This window comes from Juglans regia, chromosome 4 (genome assembly GCF_001411555.2).
Source record: "Juglans regia cultivar Chandler chromosome 4, Walnut 2.0, whole genome shotgun sequence".
NCBI classification, from domain to species: Eukaryota; Viridiplantae; Streptophyta; class Magnoliopsida; order Fagales; family Juglandaceae; genus Juglans; species Juglans regia.
This window is the reverse complement of record NC_049904.1, coordinates 821,478-835,015: the sequence shown is the minus strand read 5'-3', so window position 1 is coordinate 835,015 and position 13,538 is coordinate 821,478.

The window sequence follows — 13,538 nt, the reverse complement described above, 5'->3', positions numbered from 1 at the left end:
GTTGAAATTCTTGAACGCCTCAACATTATATGCTAACAAAAATAGATTAACCTTATTAGAATTTGATTTCGACTGATACGAGATTAATTTAATTCAGTCTAATTTAAAATTGAATTTAATATTTAAATATCTAAATTTTGAATTATTAAATTTATCTCAACTCAAAATCTCTTTATACGTCTGATTTATAACCTTTAATTTAATTCAATACTTTTTTACATGCGAGACCCGTAATTTTTTTAAAATTTTCTTAAATATATTTAAATTCTTCTTAACATTTAAATACATCTAAATTCATGTTAGGTTGGCTCTACAAAATTTACTCTATTATCTCAATTTATTACTATTTATAAAGAACTCAACTTATCTCAACTCAACTCAACTCAACATCTAAACAGGACCTAAATAATAATATTGGTATAATCAGTTTCCAACCTATTTTACAGCACCATCCCCTTGAGAATAGAATATCTTTTTATTTAAATTTTTGATTTCATATGATCCTCTATGCAGAAGGAATTACTTTTGTATTATTATTGAGTTTATTAAACACTAAATTATTTTGAACTATAAATAATTTAGTAAAGCCACAAATAATTGTTATTAGTTAAATTATTTATATTTTGCAATCCAAAAAGTGTTGATATTTAAGATTGAGAAATGCTACAAGAAAGTCTTACACCACACACATTTGAATAACTAATACGTGCATGATTTGTCATTTTTTTTTAATTCTAATTAAACATATACATATTTAAGCATTAAGATATAATGATAAAGATGATAAATCACATATTAATTAGATAAAATTGTTCAGTATAAGACTTCCACGTAAGATTTTTCTTTAAGAGGTAATATTTGTCTATTTGACATGATGAGATCAATTAGAGAAATATTTATAAAATAAAACTAAAAAATTAACGTGACTTGTACGATGTGGTAGATCATATTATGAATCCAACAGTACTACTCAACGCGACCATGCCAACCTCATAGAATACCTTATAACTTCAAGAGTTTTTATTATTAAACTAGAAAACTGATATATATATATATATATAAGTATGATAACCAGATTCTTAGTTGTTATGATTTATTTTTGATATTCCAAAGTAACAGTTATAAAGAATTAATTCCCCATCATCGGTTCCTTTCATCATCTCGATAACCTATGTAGTTGCGAGACAAATTAAGGGCTTGCGTAAGTCCAATCATGGTTTCTTAGAGAGTGTCGCCTCGCCGGAATAATTTGATAGAGATAACCTAAACTATTTTGTTTGGGAAGGGCTAAAAAATTTTTGTATTCCTTTCTTTCACAAGCAACAATCGGAATAGTTAAAAGCTTGTAACGTTATCGATGAGAGAAGAATCTGACCGACCCATTGGCTATTCGATCCTCATAGCACTTAAATAAAAGAAAATTTTTTTTTGTTAGTTACTATTCATTACTTCACATTTCACATGTCATATCTTATGAAAAATACATCTACACACCTTATAAAAAAAAACAAATTATAGATATAGGCTGTGAAAGTAAATAGTAGCTGATGCATATAATTGCTCTAAATAAAAATGTATTATATTAAATACTATTTATAATTTTATTATTTTTTGAAGAGCCATCAAATAATTATTATATAATTTTTTTAATAATTTAATATCATAAGGAAATGGTGAAAGGATAATGGTTAAAAGAAGATTATTAAACATTAGATGTAATAAAAGTATTAATCAATATTCTTTTAACAATTATCATTTCATTATTTCTTAATGTAGCCCAATAATTAACAGATAAATAAAAAAGAAATGATATTTACAGTCGTGGAATGCGCAAACGCTGTACAATTTTTTTGAAAAAAGTAAGTAAATACAAAACTCACATGAAAAAAAAAAACTAATTTTTTAATAGCATATATACCCTACTTTTTTTCAAAATAATTACGTGACGCTTGCACACTTTACGAGTATATATAACATTACTCGTATTGTGCCTGAATTTGGAAAGCTTGTTGCCAAAGTGCCATATACAAAAGGAGTGGCGAATTTCGCTAGAAAGACAAGTAATATTAAAGGTGCACGCATGAGTATTCTGGATGAGAAGTATAACAAATATAAATTGATTATATAAAATTAAACTCATAAATTAACATAATTTCATTTGATCCGTTATATATATATATATCATGCTTGAACCTTCATTCTCGGTCTTATGAAGTATATTTAATCGTTTCTTTATTAAAATGTAATTACATCTCTCTAACCATAAATGAGCATTTACATATTTCGTTTATTTCTTATTTTTAAAACTTTATTTTCAGTTTATGGAGCTCATTAATTAAGGAGAAACGATACTTTTCTTTGTTTCTTTGAGTTTTGGTGCCATAAAAAACAAAAAAAATAATTAAAATTTAAAACCATAAAAATCAATGAATAATTCCTATTAATGTCACATAATTTATGCGTATTGAATGCTTGTTTAGTCACTAATTTTCTTTGCATCTGATCTGGGTGACATGATAAGCTAAAAGGAAAGGGGAAAAAAAGCTGTGCAGAAAAGTGTAGACCCGACCCGTTGGATAGATCCGATCCGACCCTCCCGGAAAACACGGTTCTACACTTTTTAAAAGCATACGATCAAAAAATTTATACTTTATAGATATACATTGTAAGTGTGCGTTAGATATTAACTATATAAGAAAGTTAGAAATCAAACTTTTAAAAAAAAAAAAAAATACTTAAAATACAAATATGTAAATGCATGCCGACTAAATAAAGATGCTCCTTAAAATGCTAAAATAGGTTTTAAATGTGATTTAAAAGATGCTTATTAAGAGGACCTTCATCATCATGATGTGTATTAATATCCATCGATCCTAAGCACTAAGAAAAAAAAAAAAATGATCGCTGAAATCGTGCCAAATGACTTCAGCATGCAGTGCTGTAGTACTACTTAATGAACATGGTCGAGTTTTGAGCTGAATTAATGCAACATAAGCATGGATGCATGAATGGCGACCAAATTAAGAAAAGCAACTTAATTATAAATTCTATTCAGATAACACAAAGCGTCATGTGGCCCTGCAATTCCAATGATCAATATATCAATGATCATGGCCTTTTGGCTAAATGGGGAGTGATGGGTCTCCTCAATAGTTTTTATTAGGCGATTATTCCACAAAGGAGATCATTTATAACCAATAATTGGAGCCTAATATTAATCATATATATGTTTAGAACTAAGCCAAAATGTACCTGGTTGATGATATGGGGAAGGTGGAAACTTGGTAAATGCATGGGATCTAATGTACCTAACCATTTTTTTTGTGGGGTTTCAACTAGAACTTATAAAGATAAACTTACGTAGAGCTTGTTTCTCCTCGTCGGATATCAGCCATAAATTTGTTTTATAAATTTATAGACAAGTTATACATAGAAAACAATAAAAACTTTATATATAGTAGTCGAACTCATCGTTAACTAGACGTACATGATATTAACTATTGAAGATGAGTGAATTAATCGTTAAAATATTAAGAGATACCAATAAATTAATGTTTATAAAATGGTACGTGCGCCGTGAATTTTGGATTTGAAAGCGTGGTAGAATATTAATTATTGTGATTTTAAAGATTAAGATTTAACCAAATTAATATCTAACAGTTGGCTTAATATTTTTATAAATTAGATTTTTAATGGTCCATGACAATTAATAATGCAACGAAACTAGCTATAATGATCATGAATATAATGACCGAGTGCAAACGTCGACGGAAGTGTTACACAAGAAACAAACAACAAAACAATATGGCTTTCAACATCGATCCTTGGTCGGTGAGAGAGACACCTTTGTAGTGTTTGCCATGTAGAGTCCCACTTCCCTCTCCTGTACGTCTTGATTTTGATTTTGATAATTGTGAAAGTATAGTATAAGCTCTTTTACTGAAACGACAAATAATTTGAAGAGGGGAGAGGTTTAATTAAATCTTGTTCTCTCATAGTTACATACATATATATATATATATATATATATATATGATATATATTACTAAAGAACAATGCTATACATCAGCCTGTAGTCGCAGCACACCTCACGTGATTTTTTTTTTTTTTTTTACACTCAATACATTGAGTGTGCTGTGGCTACAGGTTGATGCAAATATTTTTTCATTACTAAATTACGATAAAAAAACGGACTTCTTTAATAATATGGTACATTACCTAGCAGCTAGCCAGTTGACACTTTTATGAATTTTGACGATAGATCTCTATGATGATCTTATCCCATTAAAAGGTTCATTACAAAGAAATTGTTTGTGATATTTTCAACGAAAATAATTATTTTTTGTTAAAATAAATATATTTTTATCGTAAATAATCTGTCACAAATACTTATTTTTCTTGTGTGCGAATATATATATATATATATCTTTGATAATAAGAGCCGTGTGAGCAAGTTATTTACCCGAATATAAAAGTGTTAGGTCCTAATTATTTTCTAATCGGATTTTAGATAGGTATATAATACTCATTAAATAAAGAAAATAAGATAATAAAGACATGATGCAAAGCTGCCAGAGAAGAATCAATCAAATATTGTCAGCAAATTGAAGGTGTGTTGGATGGATTTACCAAATTGCGCGCATGATAAAGTGCTGATCTACATGACCATGATATGATAACCCATCTATATATATATATATATAATAATAATAATAATTATAGATCGAGAGTAACCCTTATCTTCCTAACCAAAAAGATATCCCTACAGCCACTGTTCGGTTTCACTTTGGATGTTTTTGATAGCATATCTTGTTCTGACATGTATAAAACATTAATAATGCATGTAAAGATGTTGAGATAATGTGGTACACGAATTAAAAAGACAGCTACTAGATCTATATATGAACATGATCATGTCCAACTACTGAATGAATGCATGGCTCAGAATTATTAATATTAAATTGGGACATATATATATATAGATCATCAGCTCACAACAAACCAATCGAACACTTGCATGTGGCATGCACCATCCGAAGCACCTAGATATTAACGCCAACATGGCGTATCAGTGTAATTAAGCAACTAGAAAAATAGAACACGACCAAAAATGACATGAACTGAAGTTTTAATATAATAGAGTAATATATATATATATATATATATGTATGTATGTATATATATAAATGTCGGTATCAAAATTGCTTACAGATGATCATCGAAATAAACAAATTACGTACGTGTTATAACGCATCATTAGGACTGATATTTATAAAATGAGAAAAATAAACAATGAAATCATGCAGTACTAATCTTTGAAATCGTCTAGCGAAATCGTCAATCGTGCGACCTCCCTTGATTCGATCGAAGATTATAGGGACGAGTCGAAATCAATTTATTACGTAAATATCCTTTTTCCTTTTTTATTTTATGTACATATATGGATGGATACTGTGTAATCTTTGAAAATACCCAACAGTACTCTGTCCTCTTGGTAGCTAATTCTCAAAGCTCAGAAGAATAATTCAAAATCCCTGATCATGAGTACTGTACCTGGGCATGGATAAGGAAGATTCTAATTAACAAGAGGATTGGCAATGGTGTAAGTCTAAATTTTGACTAAAATTTAAGTAAAGTTAAAATTTTTGAAGAGGTTAATTTATATTGGATTAGTTATTTTAAAATTAAAATAATAATATAATATTATATATTTTAATATTTTTTATATTTTACAAATATACTTCATATATTAATTAATAATTTAATTTTTACTATCCAAACAAATTATTTAACATAAGAAGAAATAAAGAGAAACGGAAGGAAAGGAGAGAGGATGCGTGGGAATGAGTGAGAATACTTTTTAATAAAATATTTTTTTTAATTGGTGAGCAGTAACTCACCAAATAAGGTTTTGGTTTTCTATTTACTGTAGCTTATAACTTGACTTGAAGTGATTTGACTAGTCCAATGCAGTTGATTTTGAAAAAATTTAGTCAAAATTTGAACTTGGCTGACATTTGCCTAGTTCAATACCAATGCTATAAGAGCAGACGCAAAGAAGCATGCAAATGAAGATTGTTGCTCCATTTTCACTGCTAAGGGTGTGTTTAGGGAACTAAACTATTTTAGACTGCTTTATAACTATTTATAAACAGTTTAATATTGTTTATAAACTATTCACTATTATTTACAAACTACTTCATTACTATTTACAAATGATTTGAAATATTCTTAACATCAAACGGAACAGACGCATCCACCCTCAGTAGAGCTTTCCTCAATGAGTTGAGCAGGCGCATCCACCCTCAAAGCTAAATCCAAATTCATGATAGCTAAGTTGATAGTGAGAGACTCGTACCAATCCTCATAATTAGTTCCAGTTAGAGTCTTGATGACAGACAATTGTAGAGATATAGCAAGATTGCCAAAAGCTAAGGATAGCACAAAAATTATTATACATATACAAGAAATATGCACCCATAAATATCCTCATAATGAAAATAGGATTTTTACCTCAAGCATATGCTAGAATCTAAAACACAAAATGGATTCTTACACATAATCGTATCTAAATTTATGCTAAAGTTCGTAAAACATGATGGACTCCTACGCATGATAAAACAAAAAAGTGAAATACAACGACTTAAGATGACCCATTTATCAGTAGGATATGAATGAGTCACTAAGTCCAAGGTACTTAATAATTTTCTTTATCGTTCTAAGCATCCTCCCACATAATTATTCACCGATAGGATGAAAATAATTATTTACATGGATCTTAGAATTTACAAGTTTTCTTTTCCTCGTAATATCCAATTACAATCAATAACAAAATCCAATTATTCATCATGATTTATTTCACAACAGATGAATACATAACCAATCAAAATCGTTGATTTTGTCCATCATTCATTGTTTATGTATACAAAAAATGTACAAGTCTTAAAGAAAATGCATGCAAACATGCACAATATTGTAAGTAAGCCTATTTATTCTGTATTTGTAAATATAGGACTATATCATTTTATTTATTAGAAAATAAGGATAACAAAAACAATTGTTTTTAGTTTTTTTTAATAATAATAAAATACTATTATAATATTTAGTCGACGGACTAGATGTGAACCAAAACAGATAACCAACTCCCAATTGAGTATATATGAGCTGGATCCATGCAAGTTTCTCTTATGGGTTTAATATAACCTTCCAGGTCATCTTGATGGGCTCATTTAAAAGGAAAGTAAGAGTAAAAGAAAAGTCAACAAGGAAAAAGGTAAGGCATGTGGGCGGGCTGAGCTATTTGCACGAATAAAATAAGTTAGACTTGATTTTGTGGGTAGTTACTATCGGGCTGGATGACTCGGACAGTAGTCGTAAGTCCATATTTTGAAGTTTTTTTTTTTTTTTTTTTCCTATACAGCACACATCAGTGGCCCACTCTTCAGGCTTATCATTATCACTTGCAAGCTGTTTGGTTTTTGAATTTTCTGCAGCAGTATTTGATCCACTAAAATTCAACCAATCATAATATATATATATATAATTATATATATATACACACGCCCAAACACACAAACATATATATATATATATATACACACATACACACATATATAGGGTGGTGCTATCGGGCCACCTAGTACTTACAGTTGGGCGTATCACTAGTACAAATTTGTAATTTTTTTTATCAAATTTTTTTAAGTCTTTTTTTAACATCCTTAACCATTAAAAAAAAATTAAAACAATATACAACATTACAACTTCATTAATAGTCAATTTCTTAATTATTAAGTTAAAAAAAAATTAAAATACTCGAGCGGTAACTTTGAGCAGTAATATTTGAGAGGACTAAGTAGCATTTTTCATATATATATATATATATATATATATATATATATCATGTTTGGTACGTAGCTCAGAAAATTAGCACCAGTAAGTTTAAAGATGTCAAACAAGATAACAGCTGTTGCCTAGAGGTCTTGTTCTGAAATCTAATAACAAATCAATATGATCTGATGATCAAGAGATGTCAAGTGTGATTTGTGTAAGCTCTCGCTCGAAGCAGAAGGTTAATGTACTCTCGTTACATGCTTTATATGTATGTCCCCGACCAAATGAGGGAGGCCAGCCGTGTGACAGTGACAATTAATTAGGTCGGTTTCTCGAGCCTGATTTCCATAACTATAAGCCTTCCATCTTTGAATTATTAGGTTAATTGGGACTTAAAAGGAAAAATCTCGTTAATTAGATGATCACTAATTAGCTATTTTTTATTTATTTTTTACTTTTACAATTAATAGTGTGGGCCGGATCAATTTGTTGCGCTCATGTATAGGAATCTGTGAATTCATAATAGCCAAAATTTGTACTATAAATTGAAAGTAATTGATAGTACTATGAACTTCTAGCTAATTGAATTGATATTAATGGGATTAATATTGAATTGAGGTGGAAGTCATGTGGTGGAGTGCAATCCCAGATCGTAGTTGATGATCATGCTCTGATGTAATGAATCTAATGATCCCTTTTTATTTATAATGATGTCAATGATCTTCCTACAAAAGAAATAATATATATATATATATTTATATAGTGCATGCATGCTTTAGTATAAATCCAGTGAGAATCGATCTTAATGTGATCGGATGAAGACACGTATATATATATTACAATAAAAATATATAAGAGGTTAATGTAAGCTAGTTAGAGTGGATCCCACTAGAAGTCAGATTCCTTCGAGGAAAATGCCTCCAATTATATATGGTTCTGGTCAAGCTCTTCATCATTGTTTGTTGAAAATCATTACATACCTTTTTTACAAAGTAAACTGAAAATCAATGGAATTATTGGAAAGGAAAGACCTCGACGAAGGATGAGGTTCCAATTTCTGCCGATTTTCTAGGAGTTTTGGCCTATCGTTTCACCTATTGATCAATATTACTTGTACATGTACCATCAGGCCTTACATAATATTGGATCATCATGGCAGCTCGAAGACTAGTTGCTGTCACTTTAGCTTGCTAGCCTTTTAACTCAGAGAGAGAGAGAGAGATCTCCCTGCAGAGGAGCTCCTATTTTGTTGGGAAATATATAATTAAACGTCTGAGTACTGATCTAAAGTTAAGAAGTCTTATAGCTGTCTAGCGGTCCCACTTAGAAAAAAATGTACTGTTTGATAAAAGGCCGGGTTACTTGGATTATATATACATATATCCTTGTGGGTATCATGCAGTTTGGTTGTTTTCGTCTGATCTCCTTTGTTGCTGCCTATATATCCAACATGCATGTGAGGAAAACAGACAAACAGTGTGCCATGCACTTGGTACGATCTGCTGATCTACTGAGTTCTTCCACTCATAAAGACAGACATACATACATACATATACATATATATATATATATATATATATATATTTTCTTTCTTTTCTTTTACACAATTTTAGATGCATTTGTTATGTTTCGTAGTTTGAACCTTATAGCCCGTGAACCTTAAATGTCACTAGTCTCACGTCACAACAGAGGCTGTGGCGTGGCATGTCCGCCCCTGCCCCTGGACCCGCAGGGCCCCATGCATTGCATGCAATCACTTAAACATCAGTTGTCAGAGCACTCCAGACACCTCTAGCCTGCTCGATTCCAATTAAATCCTACTCAAAAACAGAAGATTGCCTACCTTGTTAACCATGCATTGTAATTAATTACTCAGAAATTTGGCCACTCTTACAACGTCAAAGCTGGATTAACTTTCTACGCGGGGTAGGGCTGACTCAACCGTTAAACAATGAACCATGATCAACAGCTATTTTCTTGGCGTGCAAAACTAATCTTTATCAAGGTTTGGCCCTTCCCTAATCATATTTATCGATATGACAAATTTTAGGTGGTTTCATACCAATCTGCACTTAAATGAACAACCATTAAAAATTATCAAAAAGTGTATATATATATATATATATATATGACTGAAAATGTAAAATCTAGTTAAGATAAAGAAAAACAGTACTCATTTTCTTTCTTGATACTTTGAGAAATAACATTCCGGTTCCAAAGTTATTCAAATTAACCAAGTGTCTATTATACAAAAAAACTATATTAATATTATATCCATGTGAAGATCGTTCATATAAAAGTTGACGCGTAGATCATGTGATCGTAGGTGGATGTGCTATATATTGGATTACCTAGCTAGAATCACGATCCCAACATTGGCCTAACCCGGCCACAAGTTTAATGTCAATCAGTTCAATGGATGTTAGCTTTGAGCGTCGACAATATATTTACATACGTACGTGGATTGAACAAACGTTTGCGAAAAAGGGAATATATATATATATATATATATATAGCTGTCAGAGATTATGATGCTTGTTTTTCAGGTATGAATGGTCGTCTGCGCGCCATGCATGCTAGCTGCACCTTGCCTCTTGTCTGCATACCACGAGTGCTTGTCTTGGAAAGCACAGCCAGTTTATGGGAACTTTAGGGCACATAAAAATTGACAGTACTTTTTATTTACAGTTTTGTCGTCTATATATCATGCATGGCCTGCCCTGTAATACTCTCTGATCTCGATCTATCATGGCTGGCCTGCCTTGTAACTCTCGATCTGATTTCTAGCCTTCTCTTCAACCAGAGGGAAAAAAATATATGTGGATGTATACCCTTCGATAGTACGTTCGTACGTACAGTTCTTTATGGTTAAAGAATGCATGATTGCAAATCTGCAACTCATTAGTCACATGAATAACTTGCAACAAGAAAGTCAATATAATATGACGTACTTTTTTGTTTTCTTGAGCTTTTAATATATATATATATATATATGATACGTGCAATCGTGAGTGTATAAGTATTGTGTAATTATTTTAAAAAAAATAAATAAATATAAGACTCACGTAAAAATAAATTAATTTTTTTTTATATATATAGGTTATAGGGATTATATTTCAGACCTTCATAATTTCTTATCGACGTTATGTCTAGGATATATACATTAAAGCTTTTATGAAAATAATATTTCCGTGTTTTGAGGAATCTAATTAAATTGTTCATGATGATCTTGTGCATATATAGATCGAGTACTCTACATTAATTTAATTAAGCTCTCCACCATATGATTTTTGATCTGGAATTTTGTCCCAGCTTGATCTAATTTTGAGGTATTGGAATCTCGTATGCAGGAAAAGTACGTCCAAGAAAAAAAAAAAAAGGGATTGTCACGGGACACGTTTCCAAATCTGGCACTGTTTTATATTAATTTCCACACGTATTGGCTGATTAGACTTTTATTAATCATGCTGATCGATCCCTATCTACACTAATTAATACTTATGCTTTATTTTTACCATTTCTTGGATATTTGATCCTCTCATGAGGCCAGCATTAATATTTCATTATTTGTTTAAAGAAAATAAACAAAAATAACTTCATTTTAAGGTGCCATGCATATAATATTCTCGGTTTAGATGTTGAACTGAGTTGAGTTAAGATGATAAAATATTGTTAGAATATTATTTTTTAATAATATTATTATTTTGAGATTTGAAAAGTTGAATTATTTATTATATTTTGTGTTGGAATTTAAAAAAATTATAATAATGAGTTGAGAGGAGTTAAGAATCCAAACGTACTAGAACTTTGGTTGTTTGTGATCTGATTCTAATATATAATCACCGATCCTAGGTATATATGTATATATATATATTTATATATAAATGATCATTAATTCTGATAAGAACGCAGTCACACTCATTAATTCTGACTGATCATGTACTAGTGCTCGAGATTTTGCTAGAAGAACAATATACTCGAATTTCTTTGCGCACAAGCAACAAACTAAATCAAGCATGTTACAACCCTGCTAAGCACTTAATCATTTGATCAACAAGTCAATAAGCTAGGAAAAAAAAGGAAAGCACGTGCTGCGGATTATTGATCTTGATCAGATAATAGCTAGCTAGCTCCTTGTCATGTTTATTATTCAAACGCTCACATTATTGCCATGATGGGGCCATCTCAGTACTATCTTGAAAAAGTGGGAAGAAGGGTTTTATTTTTTGTAGAAAATCTGAGCGCCCATGTTCAATTTATAGATGATGTCCGCCCAATCAAAGAATGATTAATTACCTGTTCCTAAACACTAGGAAGCTAGATATATAAAAATAGACTACTGTAATTAGTGTGTGCATGTGTGTGTGTGTGTATATATATATATATATAAGTTTTTCTCCCCTGACGAATAATTAGTATATACCCAATATGTACTGGAGTATTAATATATTGATCATATATCTTGAAAAGCTGCGGGCAGAGTACTTGTATTATTTCTGGTAATTAATTCAAAAAGTTAATTGATGTATAAAAACTTTCGTACATGCAAAAATTAACCGATACAATTGATGTATAAAACCCTAGCTATCAAGGGTCTCGATGATATATATATATATATATTGTCAAGAATGTAAAAACTGAACAATTTTATTTCAGTCACTTGCTAATTACATTGATATGTTGCTGTTTAAATAGATACAGAAAGCTAGACTAAGTTTGAAATAAACAAATGTAAGGAAAGAATTGAAATTTACAAAGCAATAACTATTCCAAAAATTATGGTGATGATTCCGTGGCTGATTTTGTGCAATTGGGAATCCTTAGCAGATTTGATTGTGTCAATACTCCCCCTCAAGTTGGCGCATGAAGATCTGTAATGCCCAACTTGCATAAAAAGTGATGAAAAAGTTCTCGTCCTAAGGTTTTAGTGAAGATGTCCACAATTTGCTCATGTGATGACGTATGTACCGCAGTGAGGAGACCAGACCGGATCTTATCTCGAATAATGTGACAATCAATCTCAATATGTTTTGGTACACTCGTGGAACACAGGGTTATGAGCAATGTACATAACATATTGATTATATATCATAATGTAAGCTGAAAGGTTCTGGATGGGGAATACCAAAATTAGTGAGGAGTTGTTTTAACCAGGTGAACTCACAAGTGGTGACGGCCATGACACGATATTCAACTTCAGCGGAAGAGTGAGCTATTGTCGTTTGTTTTTTTGTGCAACCTGAAATAAGACTCGTGCCAAGCTGAATGAAATAGTCGGTGGTGGAGCGGCGAGTAGTGGGACAACTGGCCCAATCTGAACCAGTATAGGCAGTAACATGTAAAGTATTGGAGGATGGAAAGAAAATGCCTTGGCCTGGGCTACCTTTGTTGTATCGAAGAACACGAGTAGCAGCTTGCATGTGAGGAAGACGAGGAGCATGCATAAACTGACTGAGGATGTTGACTTCGAAGACAATATCAGGAAGAGTGATGGTTAGGTAGATGAGTTGTCCCACGAGTCGTCGATAGGCACTAGGGTCGGAAAGAAGTGTGCCATCTTGATTTGTGAGTTTCAAGTTTTGTTCCATGGGAAAGAGAGCAATCCGAGCGCCAAGTTGGCCACTGTCATTCAAAATATCAAGAGCATATTTTCGTTGATTAAGGAGTATGCATTTTTGTGAAGGAGCAACTTTGAGACCAAGAAAATA